This window comes from Pempheris klunzingeri, chromosome 11 (assembly GCF_042242105.1).
Source record: "Pempheris klunzingeri isolate RE-2024b chromosome 11, fPemKlu1.hap1, whole genome shotgun sequence".
Classification (NCBI taxonomy): Eukaryota; Metazoa; Chordata; class Actinopteri; order Acropomatiformes; family Pempheridae; genus Pempheris; species Pempheris klunzingeri.
This window is the reverse complement of record NC_092022.1, coordinates 17294422-17317358: the sequence shown is the minus strand read 5'-3', so window position 1 is coordinate 17317358 and position 22937 is coordinate 17294422. Positions and strand designations below refer to the sequence as shown.

Below are 22937 nucleotides of genomic sequence, written 5' to 3'. Positions count from 1 at the left end.
ATTCATATCTAAAATCCCACGACTGTCACCTCATTTAAGAGCAACACATCAGCTTCTCCCTGCTTTGGTTGATGGAGGGCAAATATTTCATTTCTGGTTTAACTTGGTGTCAGCTGTGTTTTGCTCCTCTGTCTCTCTCTGCGTCTCTGAGAACAAGGAGAAGTTCAGCAGACTGCATGGCTCCACTAAGCGCTTGAAATGTTAATCAGAATTGATCTGGATGGGGATATTAAAAAACTGGGGTGATTGCTGTGACAGCGCTCAGTGTGGGGCTGATTCAGAGCATCATAAATATTAATGGTAGATGCCCATCAGAGGTGGCATGTCACTGACAGTCCTATGAATACTCGCTGAGTGTTGTGCACCGCAACCTGTACAAGTGATTGGTTCAAATACACGCCAAAAATTAGGCGAGTGAGATGCCTAATTGAAAACATAAACAGTGAACGTGAAGTGTGCAATGACAGGGTTGATTAGGCAGCACTCTCTTACCTGGTAGAGCTTTATTAGAGATCTAATGAAGGATGCCCAGTCAGTGGTGGAGACACTAAAGCCACGCACACATGCACACGAGCACACATGCACACGAGCACACGAGCACACATGCACACATGCACACATGCACACACACAAAATATCCAGACAATACAATATAATTGTACATATAATTGATTATTTTCAAATACAAATTTCTTGGGTGCATTTTGTTTGCTTATATTTTGCTTACTATTTACTGTAGACTACAGATACACTCTCTTATACGGTGTAACTGAAGCGTTTGACGTTCAAATTCTAAGTGTATGCGTTTCTCACCTGCTGGTAACAGAAAATATTTGTAACCTTGGTCTTTGAGAACATTTCTGGCCATTATTGTGTTTACATTTGAACTGTGAAATGTATTTTTTAGTCAGTTATAATGCTCTGCTTTAAGGCTGTCATTTTTTCCAAAAGGGAAGTTTGAAAGAATCTGAAATGAAACACAATTCGTTCGCATGGATTTGACTGCATATAAATCTAGTTCTGTTTTCGGGGATGGCATTTTTACGAGCTTCTGACAAGGGGCCTGCTGAAGCTGAGTGTGCTGATCAGTAGGCAGTGAGATGAGGTCGTACACTTAATGTTGCATCTGTGGTGCCTCCACTGCCTCACTTGGGGGGCTAGCTAGCAGGTGGGTTCACTGATTGTTGTTGACGAACAGCCTTATCTTTGTTATTTACTCTGCCATCTATGGTATAGAACCGAATATACTTAAACACACTGCTTCTCAGAAGCTTTGGTGTCACAGTTCTCCATTGTTCTCCATTTGTTTAGCAAACATCAGAACATTACCAGCTTATTTTACTGATTGATCAATAGGGCATGCAGTAGGTCAAGCCGATTGTCAGTTTTTAGATTACCCTCTGTTGGATCACAAGGCAAACTACTTGAAATTGTCTGTCACGCCTATAAACTGTAAGTTTTGAATGTGATCATTACAGTTCCAATACTTTTACCCCACATTCAAATTAATGTTCAAATTTCAAACTAAAAAGTGCCAGCCTTGCTCTGCATATATGAAATATGTTTTTATTCCCTTTCTCCACAGTAAGTAAGAGCAACATCTTGATTGTTGGTTCAACACAGACAAAAACATTGTCTATCAAGTCTCTTATTGCCCTTTGAACATGTTATCTCTGTCAGTCTTTCTCACTTTTCTCAAATACACACACATGTACACACACACACTTGTCCTTATCAGCTTGAAGACACAGACTGCAAACTGGGGCAAGTAACGTTCAAGATGTGACTCCTGGACACAAACAGTCTCCCTCCAACCCCCTTCCGGCTTTTGAGGGTGCCATTGGCTAAGCAAGGCACGTCTGTATTGATGCACATAGTTGGCAGTCTGCAGACAAGATCCACAGAACATCCAGGGCCATGGAGAAAATCAATGGTTCCCATCTCTGCTTGCTCTTAACTGATCTCAGGGCAGGGAATGGATCCTGTTTATGACTTCATTATTGGCTCTGGCCAAATTATTCATTGAGGTACAACATCATAATCCACTGCCTCCTCAGGTCAAGTCTTATTGTCCAAAGTTCACATTACCATTAACTGCAAAATGTTCACTCACACAGTGTCTTTTGCCATACTCTTGGCATCAGTGATCAAGGTCTTTTTGCTCATGTCCACATCTTAGCCAAGCTCAGGTAAAGTTTCATGTCCCTAAAGGAATGTAACATTATGATTCTTTGGAGATTTGACATTTTGGTTTCATCCTTATCCTTCAAGGCCACAACTTGAGAGAGACCTCCTACACAATGTATTTGACATGCTGTGCTTTTATGTGACTGTGTTGGTTGATATGATATGCTTTAAATTTGTCAGCACTTAAATTCAGTTGGAGAGAAGCATTCGTCTTGTCAGAGACTAATTCAATTAGTGGTGCTGATAGTTGTAAATAAACCTCCGTAGATATAGTCTACAGATCTCCATTTGATAATGCTGCAAGTGGCTGAGATGTCACCTGCCACGTTAGAGAAAGGATGTATGAGTCTGTCGGCCTCCCTGTCTCCCCCCCAGCTGTCAGCCCTTTCCCAGTCTAACGAGGAGAGGCAAGGCTAATTGAATCTTAAACACTTTCTCTTTCTGCTTATCCCTGTCTTTCATTTCCACTGGCCCTGAATCTTCCAACATCACTGCAGGGATGGATTAAAGCTCAGGTTTTTAGGACAACAAGAAATTATGCTTTAGTTTGTTAGATTTTTTTTTTTTTTTGTCTACCCATTTCTTTCCCTCTCGGTTTCTCTCTCTCTCGTTACCTCTATCTGTACCTCTCCTCTCTCATCACATTTATCTCTAGTGGTTCTGTCTCCCCCAGGGTTTAATTGCGGTTACCCTATTACTGTTTTAATGGTCCGTTAGCACTGAATTTGGTTGATGAAAATGTATGAGCATAACTGTTAGTGCGCTCTCTTTCAAAGCTGAGACCGGCATAAACAGATGTCGGCACTACTATCATTTTGTGTTGTTTTCTTGCTTTTTTCTTCTTTTGTGCATTTACGGAAAAGTGGGCTTTCAGTGGTCTGCTCCAATGCTGCTGGGGCTGCGAACTCAATCTTGGCACAGCTTGCTGCAGTTTGTTGGGCCTAAAGGCCAAAGCGCTTACTCAAGTAAAATAATTTTCAATAAAATAAAGTACATTAATGAATAAAACAACCATGGTAATTGCACGCCAGCTCCCTCTCAGTGCGAGCAAAGTTAAAACTCTTTGTACTTTTTTGCAGCCTTTTGTCAAAAATTGGCTTTAACCCCTGCTGAAGCAGTCAAATACAAGCTGCAAGAAAGAAACCTCTATGAATATCAATCGCACTTGAGAGTCAGAGTGAACGCCTGTGCTTTTTAAAGTCAAACACAGCTCCTCAGGCTCTGTGATACAATGGTCAAGGTGGATCAGATTACAATTGATTAAAGCTCTATGCTGCAAAGGTTTGATCATTTTTATGAAAAACTAAGAAAACTGGGGAGACCTTTAACTCAGAGTAAATGTTCCTCGGAGGAATTCCTGCATACTGGTGGACAGGAGGGCTTTGGTAGAGATGCAACACTTTTGTTCCTCCGTCCTGAGGGTCAACTTTTAACTAATAACAGATGAGTCAAGGCTCCACTCTGTCCCCACTCTCTGCATTCCCTGATATTAATGGCCTCAGATGCTCTGATAGACAGAAGCATGTCCACAGATAAATCATTCAGAGGTCATTGGTGAGGCTGTCACTCATGTGCTTTGAGGACTGCCTGTGTGGAGCTTCTCCAAACAGCTGTCTGTCCATTCTTTTCCTTCTCTTTCTTTTTCTCTACATTACCCTTTTCTCTCTCTCTCTCTGCCTGTCTCTGTTCTCTTATTTTTGGCTTCATTCTGTCTGGTCGCCCCTAACCAACACTGCCCACTATGCTTGGCACAAGCTGCTAAGTCAAGCTTCAACAGGCTGTAATGTCAGATGTAATGCGAGCATTTCATTTTATTAAACACACTCTCCACTGTGTCCTGTGAGAAAACTATTGTTGTTTTCATATATATGGATTAATTATTAACAAACAACATTATGCTTGTTGCAGGCTGACACACCGATGGTTTCAAGCACATAAAGTGGCACATGCACTAGCACATGCACACACATACAGTATGCACACCTATACAAGCACACACTGCAATTCCCCATGACAAACACATCTTATAAAATAGATTTCCAGTAATTACTGCTGTCATCGCATATTCCTTTTCTCTTTATTTTCTCCTGGCTGTTGTAGGTTTAAGTGGCTGTTCTGTGGAACAAGACAAGCAGTGCTCCATAATGAACTGTTTAATATTTGATGCCATTGGATTTCACAGCTAATAAAAGCTGCGTGTGTGCCTCCATTAGGCCTCTGTCCAGGCTTGAGAATAGTGCTGCATGGCTGCACAATGTAAATCACAATCTATCCAGTGCCAGCTAATGGGGCAACCCAAAAATCTGTCATGATAGAAAGTAACAATGCATACACTATGCTTGAGTTTTACAATCACAGATTATAAATTATTCACACCAGTACTTTATGCTGTTTTGATGCATGGCTGTTTGTGCCAGGGGACAAGGAGATATTTTGTTGGAGGAGAGCCTCTCAGGAGTGTTATCTGTTAAAGAATATTTGAGAGGTGTGAGACCATTCCCAGTTACTCTCTGTGTGTGCAAGTATCTGTGTATGAGCAAGAGAGAGAAAGAAAGAAAGTGAGAGAAAGGGAACAACAAGAGCAAAGAGAGAAAACTTAAAGCACAAGGCTTCATCTCTTGCAGTATTGATGTTGCCAATGTTCAACTGCCAATGCAACTTTCAGTAGAGAAAAGAAATATAACAAAACCTAGGCATAACTATATTTATAATTGAATTCAACTGTATGCTTTTTGACCACAGACGTATTTACTTTTTAATGCATTTCTGTATGTATAACTTTATTCCTAACAGAAACTCTTTCTTTTACATGTTTTTGGTCTACCTTGCTGACTTCTTGGAAACCAGGTAAGAACAAAATTATTATTTTAAATTAATAGCCTCATCTTCCATCCTCCTTGACCATCCCTCTCTTCTCCTTCCCTCGCTCTCTTGTCTCCTACATCAGTAAGTTTCCCAAGGAAATGGCAAAAGAAGGGCCAACAAATGTCAGTAAAATCATGACAGCCATTGATTGTGGACTGAGAAGAGAACTGGTCGAGGGAAATCGTAGCATAGGTAGTTAGATAAATGATGGGTTGATTCAAGCAGACTGCAAGTCCTTGTTATGCCTTGTTGTGACAGGCACTGTATGCATGTGCATCGTTACCTGAAATGAAGAAATGAGGGTTGGATGTAGTTTGTAGAAATACACACAAACGTGTGTGTTAGGTGTAATCAATCGTTGCCTAAATAGTAAAAATCCCATTGCTTTCTTTGTATGCCCTGCAACAAGCACTGTCTGTGTGCTGCCCTATGTATACATACAGTAGGTGTGTCATTGTGCCTGTGTGTGTGTGTGTGTGTGTGTGGGGGTGTATTATAGCAAACAACATAGGAGCTTTTCGTGAAATGGCAGCAGCAGCCGCACTGCTATGATTTAGACGGCCCTTTATCAGTGGAAGCCATAGAGCCGTACTTAGCCTCAGCGTGCCTTTACTAACTACTTGGTATTCACTCATTGCGCTCCCATCGCCTTTATCTAGAGCTCCAACAATCCACTCCTCAGTGCCAGAAGATCTTAGCACCTGTTTCATAAGAGTCGCAGAGCAATTCACACACCCAGTGCTTTACATGGTTATAGCTGTGGCAGTATGCCAACTATTTTGTGGGATTCTTTGTTTAGGATGCTCTCTGGCTGTTCTATTCTGATAAAAGCAAAATGCTTTAAATCGTTGTTTGGATCATATCATCTAAAAAAAAAAAAACTCCAGATTTGAACAGAAAGTGACATGATTATGCTCATAAAGTATGTCATTAACAGCAAGTTGTGATTGAATAATTATAATAATTCATGTATTATTGTATCTGTATACACATAGAAGCTTTTACTGCAGATTCAATCCTTTAACCAAACACACACACTCACAATGTCTCCATTTTGTGAGGGAAATAGACACCTCAGTTCTCAGTATCAGCTGCAAATGTAGTCCTGCTCACCAAGATGCATATTAGTGCAGACGAAATGAAAATGCCTATGTCTATCCCTAAATAGACTAAAGTGACAAGATCCCACAGATACTATCACAGCCTTGTGAGCACAAGCTGCATTTGAGGCAATGCTGATCAGATATGCAGAGGGTTTAATTTGAAGATACTTGCTATAAAGACTCAAATTCCCTCCTAAGGAAGTGGTGCTCCCCCTTCAATTATATTTAGATTACGGAGTTGGAACTAGCTGGTGTTGGAGCTATTATTTAGCGAGGAGTAAAGGTTAGAAAGACTCCCCGGAGTAACCACATTCAGCATAGTCATTAGTTGGGGAACTAGGGGCATTACAATTGTTTTCATTTTCCTTCTCTCACTCTTTTACATTCTCTCCATCTTTTGCATGAGGCAACACAGCACTGTATGATCACTGCGGAAGTCACTGTTGAAGATTCAGTAAAATAATGTGTTTAAGAGCACTTTCTAACATTTTGGTGCTGAAAGTCAACAATTACCGCCACTCATATTTATAGCATGAAGCCAAAAAATACAGATGGCATGCTTCTATTCTACATGTGTTACAACATACAAGATGGGATACAACGTAAGTTTGCCGCCAGTCGCCTGATGATTGTGAAACATCACACCACATATAAACTTAAATTTTAGTTATCAGACTGAGGTGTTACCTAAGTAAAGCACTACAGCTTTTCAAGAAAAACTTGAGTGAATTAGTGGTGGAAAAAAACCTGGTAAAATTATGAAAGGCATGCCAGCAATTGCTGAAATATTGAATGAAATGGGAGCTTCAGTAATCTTTGGAATGTTCAAGAAGGAAATAAATGAGCTATGCAAAAAGGTTATGGAATTGAAATAAAGAATGGATGCAGCACAGTATGAACATGAAATGAACATCATGAAAGTAGCAAGCTAAGGTAAGCTGCCAATCCAAACCCTGCAGCCACACAGTCAATTAGAAGAAATATGAAAGATCCTGAAAAAAGAGCCTGTGGAAAGAGTCTGAGGATCTCCTCTGCCTGAAAATTGCAAGAGAAACGATGATTAAATTTGTAGAGAGACTAATACACAACAATTTGTGAATAAGAGGTGAATTTAACATTGAACAGGTGCGTCATGAATTTGGGCTGAAGGTAGGATCCCAGTTATAATTGGACAAGGAATAATGAGGCAGGTAAGAATGCATATTAAACTAGAAAGTTTAACTCCCCATCCACTGCTTTTCCACAGTATTTTGTTAATGATGATGGTACTGTCAAATGAATTTAGCATGAATTTAAAGTAATTCATGTTTTGTTAATTGTGGGCCTGATCTTGTGAAGTCTATTGAAGCACGTAATATATGTAAATGTGGGATTGGTTGGATTAAAATAGTTAATATATCTTGGTCACAAATGTGAAAAAAGATTGTGACTATTGTAAAGAAAAGCAAGAACAAAACATCATCTGATTGTGATGGGACTGACAGATCTAGAAATAGATAGTAGGGATACTGATTTCTATTATTTATTTATTTTAAAGCATTCAATCATAACATAATCTAAACTACAGGCGTTTAAGGCATAGTTCACAAAAATCTGCAGTAAATCTGAATGCATGAAGGTTAAGGTGGTTAAGGGTCAGTATTGGTTGCCATAACAACCTTTCATTTTATATAATAATATGTATATATTCATATTTATGAAGTATCAACATGTTGCATTTGTTTGTCTTCAAATGATACAAATATTTTTTGTTTTGGAGATGATTTAAAATTACTTTAGGATAATATTGAAAATGCAAATTAATTAGTAAATTTGAGTAAAAATAATATCCTGTTATTTTGGACTTTTGGAAAAGGTGGATAAATTATATTCATTTTTATTATAGACCATAAGCTCTTTTGAAACCCTCACATAATAAAGTCTAAACCATCTCAAGGAATTGCTATTCTGAATGAAGCAAAGCATATGACTACAGGGCACTAAAAATCCATACAAGCATGGGGAGAACAACCAAACTCAGCACAGAAAGGTTCAAGGTCCATACCACAAACCTGACAGCCAGTGGATTCTTACCTGAAACCTTCTTGCTGTGACACAACAGTGCTAACCACTGCACCACTGTGCTGCCCTCTAAGACATCAAATACAACAAATATGAATCAACTATCAAGTGAAAATACCAGTACACTACTTAATGGGTAATAAAACAATATAGTCATAAAACTGTGGGTCAGTGAGAGTTCCTCAGGATCTTCTGTAAAACAAATTATGGAGTATTATCAAGTATTATGATAAGGTGACTTTACAGAAGGCATGAAGGTTTGTCATTACGTGCTGCACTACACATCTGTCTGCTAGTGGTACAGTTTCAGCAGATGGCCTGAGTTTTCCACAAAAGGAGAAGCAAATCCAGCATATTTCTCAGCAGTGTTGTGACACAAAGAGAGCAGGGCAGTGGAGGAGATGGCAAAGAGGCACTCACACATACCGTAGACTGAAAGGATGTTCCCAGTTTGACCTCTGCCACAGCTAACAAGTGAATGTCCAAAGATTAATTCTTTGATAGAAAATTCGCAAAACATCCTTCAAAGGGAAACCAAGCATCCCTGCAAAATCGATATAATGTGTACAAGTTTGTCAGGTCTATAAAGATCTTATGAATAAAAGTGTCATATTATTTGGTATCATATCAGTGTCAGTTTCCGTATCTTCACAAAAACACAGACATTTTGCTCCAAACCAGGATCCAACTGGGAACGGAACAGCCTACCTACCATCAGCTGTAACCGCCAGGGACCACAGCTCTGTCCTAACACATTACACACTCACTCATACTCATACACACAAGGTTATTGTTGCCTCAGACATCAGCAGCTTCATCATCAGACTCAGACATATTTTACATGAAGCGATGGTTTCAGACTGATGAATGAGATATGTCATCAATGGTAAACAGTATGATTTATGAAGGTGATTTCATGCTCTGCTTTCACTCACACCTCTTCTAACTGCCTTTTATTCTGCTCTAGCATTTATATAGATTGGGGATTCATAAAATAGAGCTCTTGTAAAGATTTTGTTTAGCTGTATCTACAGTTAGAAAGGTGATGTTTCCTCTCTCCTTGGCATTTAAGTTTAATATTTAATACTGGTGCTTGGCTCCTGCATAACAAAGCAGGTAAGTGAGCAATAGAAAATGTTAATGTGGAAATGGTTATTCAGCAAAACAGCTCTGTATCTAATGAAGACTAGAGAGGGACAGATTGAGAGAAAAGACAGCGGGAAGTTTAAGGGAACTCACTCTACATGCCAGAATAAGCATCAGTACGTTAATCTCTCTGTTTCTGCAAGTTGTTATTTTCTCTTAATGTTTTGGTGACTTTCATGTAGTCTGTGCTCAGGAAGTGTCCTCCAACTACAAGAGGAAGGAATTCTAGGTGTCAGCTAGTTTGATGGTCACAGCTGAGAGTTGTGCGAGTGATCCCAGGATAGCTTCTCACATGATGAGACTTTCAACAATGTGTGAGTGTGAAGAGAAAGCAGGGGTGAAAGTGTAAATATGCTGTAAGTGGAGAAATATTAAGAGCTGCTAGCTCCGGTTGTGAAAGATTTTGTGAAAGTTATTGGAGGAACTCACCCCGGATCAGACCCCAAGCTTTTTTGTTAGTAAGTAAAACATACAAAGCTGCAAACAGGCATACATGACACCATATGTGTAGTAAATGCGATTATGTGTTTGCATTGCATGTGTGTATACATGCTAAGTGTTTGTAGCCTCTGAGACAACGGTGTGATTATCTTCTTGGTGGCATTTATCTGTGGTTTCCAGGAGATGATGACTAATGCCCTTCAGCGGTGTATTTGTTGCTGACACATCACTATATGCATAGTATAGAAAATGTACAACACATGCACACATACTCAATTACGCACACAAGGGACAGTGACAGGAAAGTGGTAAGAAAACGGGCAGGAAGGAGGGAAGGAAGGATGAGATACCTAATGCCTTCTAATGAAAGTATAAATCAGTATTTGCTCAGAGGGATAAGGAGGACCTAATAGTAATTAAGGAATTGTCAAGTTCTGTCGAGTTCAACTATTGAACTCAGATTAGTTGATAATGAGAAAATCAGTGTGTTGGGAGTAAAAGCTGAGGTTCTAGAGAGAACACAAGTGTGACAGATTGTCAGCAACAGTCTGGTTTGATTGATTACCACATACGCTATTTAGAAGTGGAATAAATGTTCTCCTGCCATGTTAACTCTGCATAACACAAAGACGTGTTTTATTTTTGTTTATTGTAAGGTGTTTTAGGAATTAGTTGTACGTCTGTGTTTGTGTTTGTGTTCGCTCAGACTCCCTCAGACTTTACAAAGCTTACTGCACATTACCTTCAGAGTCACAAACTTTTGTGTCACCTCATGTTTTCAATTTAGTGGGACATTTATGCACACAGAAGATGAGATTGGCCTCAGGCACAGTAAAGTGACTTTGAATTCATTATTATTAGTTGTTGTTGCAGATTCTCTGCTAGTGAGTTTTAAATATTGATATAAAAAAACTAATTTGGAACTGCACTCAAGAGGGACAGCTGTATGGGAAACAATAGCTGCTAATTTATGCTGCTATCCTAAGAAAAAAGCGACTAAATTTGAGATTGAAACTATGAATTAGAAGCTTGCAGAATTTTCAGTCGTCTCTGGCACAGGTCCTCTGTAACTCCTAAAATGTGATATGTGACAAACATATGACAATAGTACGCCAACTTTCAAGGTTTGACTGAATTTGAGGCCTTCCAGAACTCAAGTTCACTCCGAGGAATGTCGTTCAAGATGTCATTAATGTCATTTAAGAACCACCATGTGGTTATGCGTGGTTGTCCTTGCTACAGTAAACTGCTAAAAAATCCAATAGATAATGAGCTGCTTCAATCATAATGTTCAAGATCAGGCCCACTGTGATCCAGTAAATGCTTGGGAAAATAAAAATGATAAGTGGTATGAAAAAAATTTCAAACACAAATCCACACAAGCCAGGTGACAATTAGTCATCTTCATGGCTTTGTGGTGCTGAACATGCAGGTACAAGTGTGTGTGTGTGTGTGTGTGTGTGGAGAGAGGCAGTGGGGGGGGTGTAGGTGCTTGTGTTAGGTCTCTCTCCTTGTCTAAATGGTAGAAAGAAAGCAAAGGAGCTCAAAATATAATTAGTCAGAAAAGCCAAGACAGCAGCTGTGAATAATTTAAGATGGCAGTTTATGCAAATGGTCCGAATCTGGGACATGACGCAGAAGGTGTTAGCACTTTACTGCTGACAGGATGAAACAGAGCTGAGTAGTATATGAGGTGTACAGTCCATACACGGCCAATACACTGCCTGCGTCACTCCATTAGTTTCACATTTGTTTTGGATGGAAAATGTATCTTTTCACAAGGATGTGGCTCCTGTGAGTGTGGTGTTTCTGAGAAGCCTGGTACTAATGATGCATTTAAAAGGCAAACAAAACACTTTCTCAGGAACACCTGGATGGCCTGTGATCATCCCATGCTTTTATGACTGATTATGACTCATTTAAATAAAATTTATCCGTCATGAATGTTTAGTTTATTTTGTTGTTTAGTTTTGATAGTCATGAAGCACTGAAGTGATGGCAAATTGACAGATCACTGTTACCTTGGGTCATTTTACATCAGTTATTGTCAGTTCTCTTTATGGCTACAGTCTCCCTTCATAAAACAGAACAAAGCTGGGAGTCTTCTTTAAACTGAGCACCTTTAGCACAGAAGTATTAAAAGTAAAACTTGATCTAAGGTGAGCTGTTGTCATCATGGCAGCATAGTGACAGCACCTTCTCTTCTACCTTCAAGCGCCTCATGGGAGAAAAGTTAGACTTCTGCTTACTTTGCTCAGAGACAACTGCATTAGAGTTTTGAGTAGACTTTATTACCTCTCTAATTAGACTCCAATTATGGAATTTTAATATGCATTATTACATGCAGTACCCGACACACATCACCACCTACTGAATTCATTTGCTGGTGTTTAGCCATGCTCAGAGAGCTGACAGAATAGAAAATAGAGTTCCAAATAGAAGGGGGAACAGGGAGAAAAGGGTGTATGTGTGCACATGTGCAAGATGAAGCAAAGCTACGTTTTTATTCTATATTCCAGTATTATTGAGCCACTGTTGTTTAAATGTGGGGGTCGACAGATTCTGTAACCAGAGACACGCCGTATTGGCTGGATATGTTCAATAATTATTGCCCTGTAGCAATCAAGAAGAGTGCTGAGCTTTAGCCAGCATAAAGGGTCCATTGTGGCCATGTCTTAGATGCTGACAACCACATTGATTTGCATGAATCAAGCTTATATGTGCCTATGAAGCTCAGACACAGCAATGCACCCTTAATCTCCCCAATCTGTCTTTCTCTCTGCTCAATCTGTCTTTTCTCTCTGCCCAATCTTTCTTTCTTTCTTTCTTCCTCCCTCCCTTTCGAAGTGTTTTATGCTTGCGTCTCCCCCTCACTCCCTATACGCTTTTGTCTCAAGTGCTGTGCTAGTGGTTTTCTCAGTTTGACATTCAAACAGTATCCATAAAATATGCCTCCGCATCACTGCTTTGCCATCACCAAGGAATGCTGTTTTGAATTCTAACATGTCAGCAGAATGGGGTTAAAAACATCAATACCCATAAATCCCCAATATTTGAATATGGATCCAAGTACAAAGGGACTGACCACAGTAATAACAGCAGCAGAGCTAAGCTGTAAGCCAAAGCAGAACCCCCCTAACTCAACATTGCACGCTTTTATCTGTGTGTTTCAAAGCAAGCTGGAGCTGAGTTATGAGGTTTTCTTAAGCATAAATGGATTCCAAAGCAAGATCCTTCCTCAGCAAACTGCCGCAGAATTCACTGTTATAAGTATATTCTGTGATACTGAAATTCATTTCCTCTGTCAAATGTGGGGATGTTTTTTCCATGAAAAGCTTGCAAATGAGGGAAGGAGGGACGGGGAGAGACTGTTCATGTGTAGACTAGAAAGGTAACGATGGATAGATGATGGAAGAGAGAGCAGAAGAGCACATACTGTACCTGTCCTCACTAATATTCACACTTGTAGGCACCTCTCTCTCTCTCTCTGTCTCTCTCTCCTTCTCTTTCTCTCTCTCTCTCCTTTGTTTCTCTCTCAGACCCCTTCTCTTTATGGCCACTTCACACTCACAACAGGGGTACTATTTGTTTCTCTGAGTGGATTTGCTTCTCTCAGTGGGCATCTGAGAGAAAGGGAATCAAAATGACAGAATGAGCACACACTTGGGCACACACTCTCCCAGAAACACATTTACTGACAAGTAGCAACTAATACACACCAAGTGTGATTCACGCACACAAACGTGCACACAAACACACATATAATCGTAGTACAGCAGTCCAGCTCTGCCCTATCCATCTTTTAGTATTCTTGAGCAGACAAGTACAAGCGTGGCACATCCTGTAGTTTTTAGTGTGATTAAAGAAGAGTGTTAGAGAAAGATGTGCAAAACAATATACAGAGATAGAGTTGAGAGGTGATTCCTTGAAGTGAAGACGTTCATTTGAATTTTAGAATTTTAAGGATTGTGATACTGTGTACTACGTGAGTGCCAAACAGCCTGTCTGGCTGTCATTCATTCTTTAACAAATCATGTCAGTGCCCCTTTCCTGAAAGTCATCACAAAACATACAGTCTACAGCATGAAAGCAGCAAACCTTCCCAGGTACTAAAGGTTAGTTGTAAAATCATTTGCTAGTTGTAGTTGTACGAGGATTGTTGAAATTTAATCCAATCTTTATCATTTCATCTATATTTGTCATCTTGACAAATATAGATAGTAATATAGGTTTTATGTCACGAGTCGATGGTTTGATGCCATATTGCCTGAGCAGTGCTACAGCAATATTAATTGGCACTTACCCAGTGGCTATGCTCACCATCAATTGATGTATTCTCCAGAAAAATTCATGCGTCTTTGGATCAAGGTGCAGATTAGTCAATTCAATTTTATTTATATAGGCTAACATCACATCACAAAGTTGCCTCAAATGGCTTTAATGGCAACAAAGGACACCCTCTGTCCCAAAACCCTCATTACCCTTTAAGACTCATGTTCTATTTATGATGGTAGAGCAAACCTCTACAATGGTACACAAGCTATTATCTAGTAGGTTGTGTTCTATTATCAGGTTTAAAGAATTCTTAAAGAATTCATTAGATAATTACCATTTTTATCTGCTATTTTTAATGGTTTAAGCTCATGGTCCCATGACTGAAAATCCAGGCAGTGTCTCAGTCATCAAGGACAGGGTTAGCGTCAAACACTGCTGTTGATGAAAAGATTGATTCTTGCAGAGCTTGAGTCCTAATTTATTACAAATGTAATTTTAATTTACAACACTTCAGACACAAAATCTGTAATGGCCACTGTAGTACTGATGTAGGCATTAGCTATGGTCAGCCACTTTGAAGCTGTGAGGATTTATAGTGAAAGGATTTATGTAGAAATGCCTCTTCTCCCTGGGCAACTCAATGCACTAATACTTTCAGCTCTGTAACTTTGTTGTAAACATGTACAATTACTTCATACTGTACACACGCGCAGTATGAACGCAGAGATACAGACACACACACACACACACACACACACACACACACACACACACACATACCAAGATTGTCCTGGGGCAGAGCTCTGCATGTTTATCCACTCTGCAGTAAGGCTCAGGGGAACACATCTCTGGTGCACTGGCTGAGTGGGTAATGGGAAACTTAGGATGAAATGTGTGACTTTATGTTGCGAGAGTTTGTTCAAGTCAGATTAAAGAATACCCTCGGCCCTCAATCTATGCGGTACGCCCATTTTTATATTTTATAGTGCCTAGAGCATTATAAAATAAGATCCAGTATGTGCTGCTTTCTTTAACATTTCTCCAAAAGCATATTTCCAATTCTCCCACTCAGCAGAGTCTTAACCTGAGTGACAAAATACGGACATTGTCACAGTCAGTCTGCTTGTTAACCCTCTTCTCAGTATTTTTCCACTCACCTGCCAGCCACGCCCACCAATCAGCCAACTCCCACCACCTGTTCCACTCACCTGCTCCTGGTCACTCATTAAACCAGATTTTAAGCCGTAACCACTCACTCACTAACTGCCAGATTGTTCTTTGCTCCCTGATGTGAGACTTGCCAGTACTCATTCCTGGACTGATTGCCTGTTGCTGATTTAGCCAGTCTCTCACCTCATCCTTCTGTCTCTGACCACAAGTTTTGTCCCTGTCCTTCCTGGACCCTGTCTGCTTGTGGCTCCCTGGCTTTTGGCTGCTTTGATTCCCCCGGGCTGGTTTCCTGATCCTCAAACTCTCCCTTTGCCTGCTCCCTCACGATTTGTTCGTCTTGCCCAGTGCTCACCTGGTTTTCGGACCCTCTGCTTCACCGAGCTCTGCTCCTGCTGCAGTTCTCATGGTACCGCCAGCTCCCACTAAACTGTCCTGTGTGTGAGTTCTCCTTCCTTGCTTCGCTCACCGGTTCGTCGATCCAGCTTCACCAGCTGAAGTCCTGGGGCATCATCCAAACAAAGAGAATCTGAACCAGGTTGTTCTGAGCTGCATTCACTTGCTTCTTACTGATGTACTGTGTGCATTTGGGTCGGAAAGACTCCCATTACAGATGAGGCAGAGAAAGAAGAGCAACTTGAAATTGGTTTTAATTTTCTGAATTGAGCATGGAGATGCACACTACACTTTAATGTACATGTATTGCTTCAAGGGTTCCATCACAGGATTTGATAAATATATATTTCTTTTTAATCATGTCACTGAGCGAGGGCTGTGGCAGGTGCATACTGAGTCATAGAGGCATCGTCTGGCACACTGGAGGAACACAGAGGTGAGATGAACCGCTGATGTGTAACTCATAGGCCATAATTGTATTTTCTCACTAAATTGCCCAGAGGAGAGGAACGGTGCTTGGTTGGGGATTAATTCAGTCTAAACTGATTTAAACCCAGTGCATTTCAGCAGTTGATTAATCATCACCTATGAGCTCTTGATTTTATGTATCCATTAGCTTTTAATATGATTGCCCTGTTTTAGAGACGTAACCTTTTCCAAGATTACATTACTTATCTGAGGCAACATGTTGGGGAAAATGAGAAGGAGAGAGTGGGGGCCTTGCTTTGCAAGTGCAGTCAAATAAAGGTGAAGCTACAGAATCTAATGTTTTATGTGCAATGAGGGAAGAATTTTAAGTAGTTCATGTTAGTGATTCTCCTCAGCACTTTTTAATCAGATGTTGTGCTGACATTTGTTTCAGCATTTTTATACGCATATGTGTGTGTGTGTGTGTGTTACTGTCAGGACTGGATATGTGCTGGAACACACCCAAACTGTGATCTGGGAGTAAAAACTCAGAGGAAAAGAGTTTGGTTTGGGCACTTTTGTCATCTAAATAGAGCATGTCAGGCAGCTCGCAGTGGTTTCGTCACATCTTCAGCTATTTTCACTTGGCAGCTCGATGGCTGTTTGAATAACTGACTTCACAATAAAGTAACAGGTATAACTTTAAGTCAGTTTTTCAATCACGTATTAGAGCCCTGCAGCCAGCAAAAGTCCACCAGTGGACTGAGTATGGAAGCTCTATGGAACTCTTGGTGTAGGCAACACTGAGTGTAGTTTGTTCATTTGCATAATCTACCTACATTGTAATGATACAAAGATGGCTGAAAGTTGGCAAAGTATCCCTTTAAAGGTAGAAATATGCAAGTCCTTCCCCCTCTCTTAATTAACTGACCCTTGAGTCCACTAAGTTACCCTCCCTTAAGGTTCACTGAATGACCTGAACTCTGACTCCCTACTAACACTGAGCAGACTTTACATTCTCCTCTTCTTCATACTGTTTTTCTTCTTCAAGTGTTTCTCCATCAGTTCATTCCACCTCTACCATCTCCATCTTCTATTTTTACAATTTTAAAATTTCTGGTGTGATGGTGTGTCTGATTGTTCACTAAGCAGAAAACCTATGACTCATTTTAATGCGATGATAAATGGTAGCTAGATGTTAAATTAGTTAATACACTTTTAATAATAAAATGCAATAATGGTCAGATGTATGATGTAGACTTGATCACCAACATTTGCTGTCGGTTAGTGATGGTAATCACTAACCAATAAAACATAATCTTTTATAGCATCCAAATGGTAATAAGAGAGGGGTCATGTCTGAGTAGAACAACAGATTTGCTGTGAAATTGAAGTGATTTCAGAGAGGACAGTGATGGTCAAAACATACTAGAAAAACATGCTGTATGTCATCCATGCAACAACAAACATTCTATATTTGGTCGGGGGGCATTCACATCAGTATCAAAGTAGTCATAGAGCCAGTGAAGACAGACTAGAACTTTAAAGCTTTTTTGCTGAAAATGTATGCCTGCTGTAGCAGAAAACTGTACTTCTGCACACCCACAAGCCTAACAGTGTTCTCTCATTTTGAATTTATGAGGGACCATGTGGTGATGAATTATGAAGCATTTGTATACACATAAATAAATTAGATTGCTGTCCCTGGTCTTTACTGAATCCAACAACTGACTGATCCTGAATCCCACCTCAGTCCATAGACATCTTGAAACAATCATGCTAATGGACTGCCAAAATGTCTGTTTGTTAAACAACAGTCCAGAGGCCAATGCGTTCTCATTTAAGAAGCGCTAGCTCACAAACATTTAACTTTTTTTTTTGATTAATCAAGCCATTAATTAATTGTCAGGTTTTGTCATTGATCAAGTTTCTATCAATTTCCAAGTGGTGTAATCAACAGGTGCAGACCAAAATGCCTCTGGATGCAAGTGGACAGACTTACAACCAATCAGGGCAATGAAATATGTGATGCTGCACAAAGCATAAATGAAATTTTCACCCAATCCTGTCGGAAGTGTTTGTTCTTCTGCGGATTTAACACTAAGTTCCACATCAGCGGCAGCCATCTTGGTTTTTTTACGAAAATGCCTAAATAGCGTATCTCATCAAACCTACCACGTATTGGATAAATGGTTGTAACTGTTAACAGGTCAGCTTGGAATCTGTCTGAATGGGTGTAGCACCAGATGCATCTGCCAGAGCAAATACAAATACAAAACATTAGCTTGCAGATTTGTCTGGAATCACATTTTAGAATAATCTTGTAACAGCTGATTAGGCTGGACACAGGAATGCTCAGAGAGTGCAGATTCTAGAGATTATTTTTTATAACCTCTTAGTGCCAATAGTAATTTACTTAAAAATCACCATTATTGACATAGGGAAAAAACAATAATCGATCAACCCTTCAATTGCATCGACAGGCACTGAAAGTTATGTGTAATATCCTCACAATGACATTTGATACCTTCACTGCAATGTATGACCATTTATTTTCCACTGTCAAGATGACTAAAGGCGACTACAGACGTCATAGAAACACAGCCAACTGATGGCTCTCAGTGACTTAGGCGCCATCATGCAGTCTGGAAGCCCCTGACAGGCAAGATCCAAGCATTGTTCTTGGCTCTGTTTGCCTGTAGACTAGCTATTGTATTGTCAACATGGCTGTAAATTGCTTCGCTTATTTGTAGTTTTGTCCAATGATTTTAAAAAATAGGAAACATTATAGCCAAATTTGCGATCAGGGATTGATATTTTTAATGCTTGAACATAATTGTTGTTAGCAGCTATTATCAGTAGGCATATTTTCTGCCAAACAGTAACAGACTACATTGTTAGACGCATTCCACACTTCTTTTACTGTGTCAGTGGAAGGAAACTCTCATATGAAGTTTCAAGCCAAATCAACTTTTATATTAGGTAGGTAGAGTCCTTGATATATCGGTGTGGGCGTAAGTGCTGCATAGTTTTGATTATTCATTAGGCCACTGACAACAGATTGGTGAATGTGATTTATTAACAGAGGATTTGTGATAATTTTGCAACCAAGTCATGTTGGAAAAGTTTTGAGTTTTAGAAATTACATGGGAGTGAATAGAATATTGAGTTAAAATGGTCAAAGGATCACCGCACATATTGGTGGCACGCCATTCTGGGCTTATTTATTGCCTGGACACAGTTTATGTATAACTGCGGATAACAGTAATTTAGCTATTCATAATAATGTTGAAGGGTCAGGGTTAATATTGACCTAGATAGAGTCCCTTATCAAGAAAAATTAATCTTGTGGATGAAATAACAAACTTTGAGCCTTTTTCTATAAATTCTAAATGCTTTATGCTTTTTGATGTTTTTTTTCTCTATTTTTTTTGTTGGTTTCAGAATAGGAAATCGATTGCTGTTTTATTCAAGGTACCAAGGTAATTTTATTTGGAGTTTTACAACACAGGGTTGCACAATGAAATGAAAGTTGCGGTCCCTTCATGCCATATTGTTTGCAACATTAACTTTGTTATGTCATAGCAAGAGATTTCAATTGTTGGAACAGCATATTTTTTATATACCTATTACTGTCCACAGAGAAAGCACCCCATCTGTCTTCAGTGTCTCTTCTCAAGTCTCGGTCTCAGCTCTCACTTCTGTCCCTTTTTGATATTTAACCCCATTTTCCTCTTGGAGGGTAAGTTAGAAAGGGCGGGTGGCAGAATAAACTTCTACATGATATTGTCATGTTTTGTATGTGGAAGCATTTTTTTGTAGTTGTTGGGTAATGTATGCCGATATAAAGCAATGGTCAACAGCACTGACCAACAGCCTGCAGTTTTTAGGCCTTTATGTCACAGGTCCTGAGAGACACAACTTAATTACACAATCTGGTTCTAGCAACCCGTCAAACATTCCCACCAGATCAATATGTCATGTTGTGGCCACTATATAAGTCAATACAGTGTGGCTTTATATGTTAGTTCTTCAACACAAAAACAAACAGCTGTGCCCAGCTGTGTGGTGATGCTTCTTTGGAGCCCTCATCTCAGTTGATCTCAAATGTTGCAGTGGCTGAGGGAAGCAAGAGCCGACGTAAGATATCACCCACTGCTGGTTTTCCAGCTGTTCTGTCTTCCTTTTAACTGTTGCTCAAGAAGACAGACTATTTGCAGAACAGGCAGCTCATCTCCCCAGGTACACTTTGCTGTGTCTACACACCACAGACGGACCAGTGCCACCAGCGCCAGCAATGCTGAGCCTCCCACATACCACATCTCACTGGTCAGAGACTTGTATTCTAAGTGTAGTTATCTTACCCTAACAGTTCCTACTGAGGACTCGTCCTTACAACTCGCCATTGATCTGAACTGACCAGTTGCTGTTTGCTGCAAAGTCCAACTGAGGACTAATTCACATTGTTAATAGACATGGCCCATGTTTTGTGGTCTTGCCATACAAAACACAGACGTTAATTGCAGGGTAATCATGTCTTTGAGGTCTAGAGGCATAGAGCAGATGCAAGACCGTTGTTTTTCACTTTACAAGCCATGTAATTTTCTGCTCTGCAAGAAAACTTGAGACATGACAATTTACAATTTCAGAAGCTTATTGTGGTTCACACTATAATATATGACCCATGGGATTACTTTTCAGCATGCTTATTAACCTTATTAACTCAACCTGGAATGTGCAGTGTAATTTTGGCACCTGATTTCAATTTAGATTTAGTCCTAAGGTATGGTCACATTATGTTTCCATTTAACAAACGGGAATGCAGCAGATAACATGATCATGGAAACTATAAACGGTGTTTGAAAGCAAGGCTGTGGTCTAGTAGTATGACAATGTACTAAAATGGTGAAGAAAGTACCAAGAATAATAACTTCTATACACTTCTAAACACAGTGCATCAGTGGTTCTATTAGCCGACTCTGTGCCTCCACTGGGTCAGAGTTGAACAAAGGTGAATCCTTAGAAGCTGCCAAAGCCAGTTGAAGATTGCAGAAACTCATGCTTCAATTTGTCTTTCATTCATTCCGTCCATCAATAGAAATCACTGGGAGATGTAGAGAATATTCATATACCTGCAATATAACGTGACTATACCTTTAATATTTTGATGGAAAATTTGTATTTGTTTTAGTAAAGTTTCAGTCAATTGATATTTTGTGTTCTTCTGTGAAATTTGTCATGCATTTTTGAATTTTTCTGTTTCCTAAGCATTAGGTAAAAGACTTTTTAGTCGATCACACGCACAATGTCCATGTCTCTGCTATTCTTGCTCTCCTGGCATTTCTTCAGCTACCTGTTCTTTCCACTGCAATGTTCATTGTCTGAGTTTAGGTTGAGAGGAGAGGCAAAAATATTTAACACATTTCTCCAGTGAAAATCTACAGGATGATTTAGATGGTTGCCTGCAGACCTTAATCCTGAAACTTAATCTTTCTGACGGCAACATGACAGGTAGATGACTGAAAGTAACGTTAACATTACATTCCCATCCAAAGCGGTTGGGATCCAAGGCTTAAGCCCTGTTCTGTTCTGTTACGTGCGCTTGTACCGCTGTATGCGCCTGCTTTATTATTTATGTTTTATTTGTATTTTTTTCATTTAAATGCATTAATACAGATTTTTGAACAATTGCCAGTTCACTTAGTTCACATAGTTCACTTTGACAGTTTCAGATATGGTCCTGAAATCTGGATAAGCTTCTAATTTTGTTTGTATCTGCATTAATGGAAATTCTTTTAAGGAATCTTTGTTATTGGTTCACATTGCTTTTATTCTGGCTATGTGTTTATTTGCTCTGACCTGGTCAGCATACATGCAAATTATTTTGAACCGAGCACATCTTTTGCTTTTAATACTGATGCAAAAACATCTATCAGGAAAAAAAGGTTTTACACACTATATTCATTTTTCATGAATCTATTGATGATGGGTGATTGAAGTACACGTGGTGTTCCTGTCATTCCTTTTCATTTGCAGACACAGTGTTCAGTGGGAGAGAAATAAACTGGTATTCCCCACAATACATCTTCATTCTCTTAAAAATAAAAAGATCTGATTGGCATGGCTGGTTGCACTGTGACAGTCAGTGACAAAGTTACCCGCCCTAAATAAGGTTTGCCTCAGTTTCCTCGTTTATTGATTGGTACTTTTTTCTCCTTCCATCTTCTGTCTAGGCTTTCTGTCAAATTGCATTGCTGCAATATGATACTCACTGTCACCAGTTTAAACTTAGACAAGCAAAAACCTTTCAGTTCACATTTCACTTCAGAATCTCTGTTCCCAGTATATATTCACAAATTCTTACTATTAATGAGTGGATGGGATAAGGAGACAAGGACAAATCATGAAAATTCAGCAGTGATTGATGTGTACAACGAGTGGATAGTTATTTTAATGATTAATTACTGTTGTGTGTGTATGTGTGCGCCAGAATATCCACATCAATATTTCCCTCTCAGTGTTGCTTGTCAGTACACCTACATTCTTTCCATTCAGCTGCAAACTAATGAAAATCAGAGCTTGGCCATATAAACTTTACAAGAATCTCTCCATTATTTTGAAATTAGCTTCTACTGATCCCATCCTCAGGTATATAGAGGAGGCATGTCTCTATCATGTTTCTACACAGTGGCCCCCAACAAACTCCAGGGTGTTTTTAAGGATTAACTACAGATTGAGCTTTGTTTGCCTGAAGCGAACAGAAGTATGTCTCGTTGTGTTAGAATGCTATTAAGCTCAACCCCATCTAGTTTCACATTCTGCAGTAGTTTCCGTGTCTGAATGTATGTGCATGTCTGAGTATGAGTTTGAGTGTATATTTGTTGCATT

The 22937-nt window shown here is 39.6% G+C and overlaps 1 protein-coding gene across 1 annotated transcript in view; it reads left to right on the top strand.

The window, feature by feature from the left end:
• LOC139209584 (cadherin-4-like) overlaps positions 1-22937 on the top strand; it is a 217290-nt gene that overhangs the window by 50162 nt on the left and 144191 nt on the right. The window lies entirely within an intron of this gene.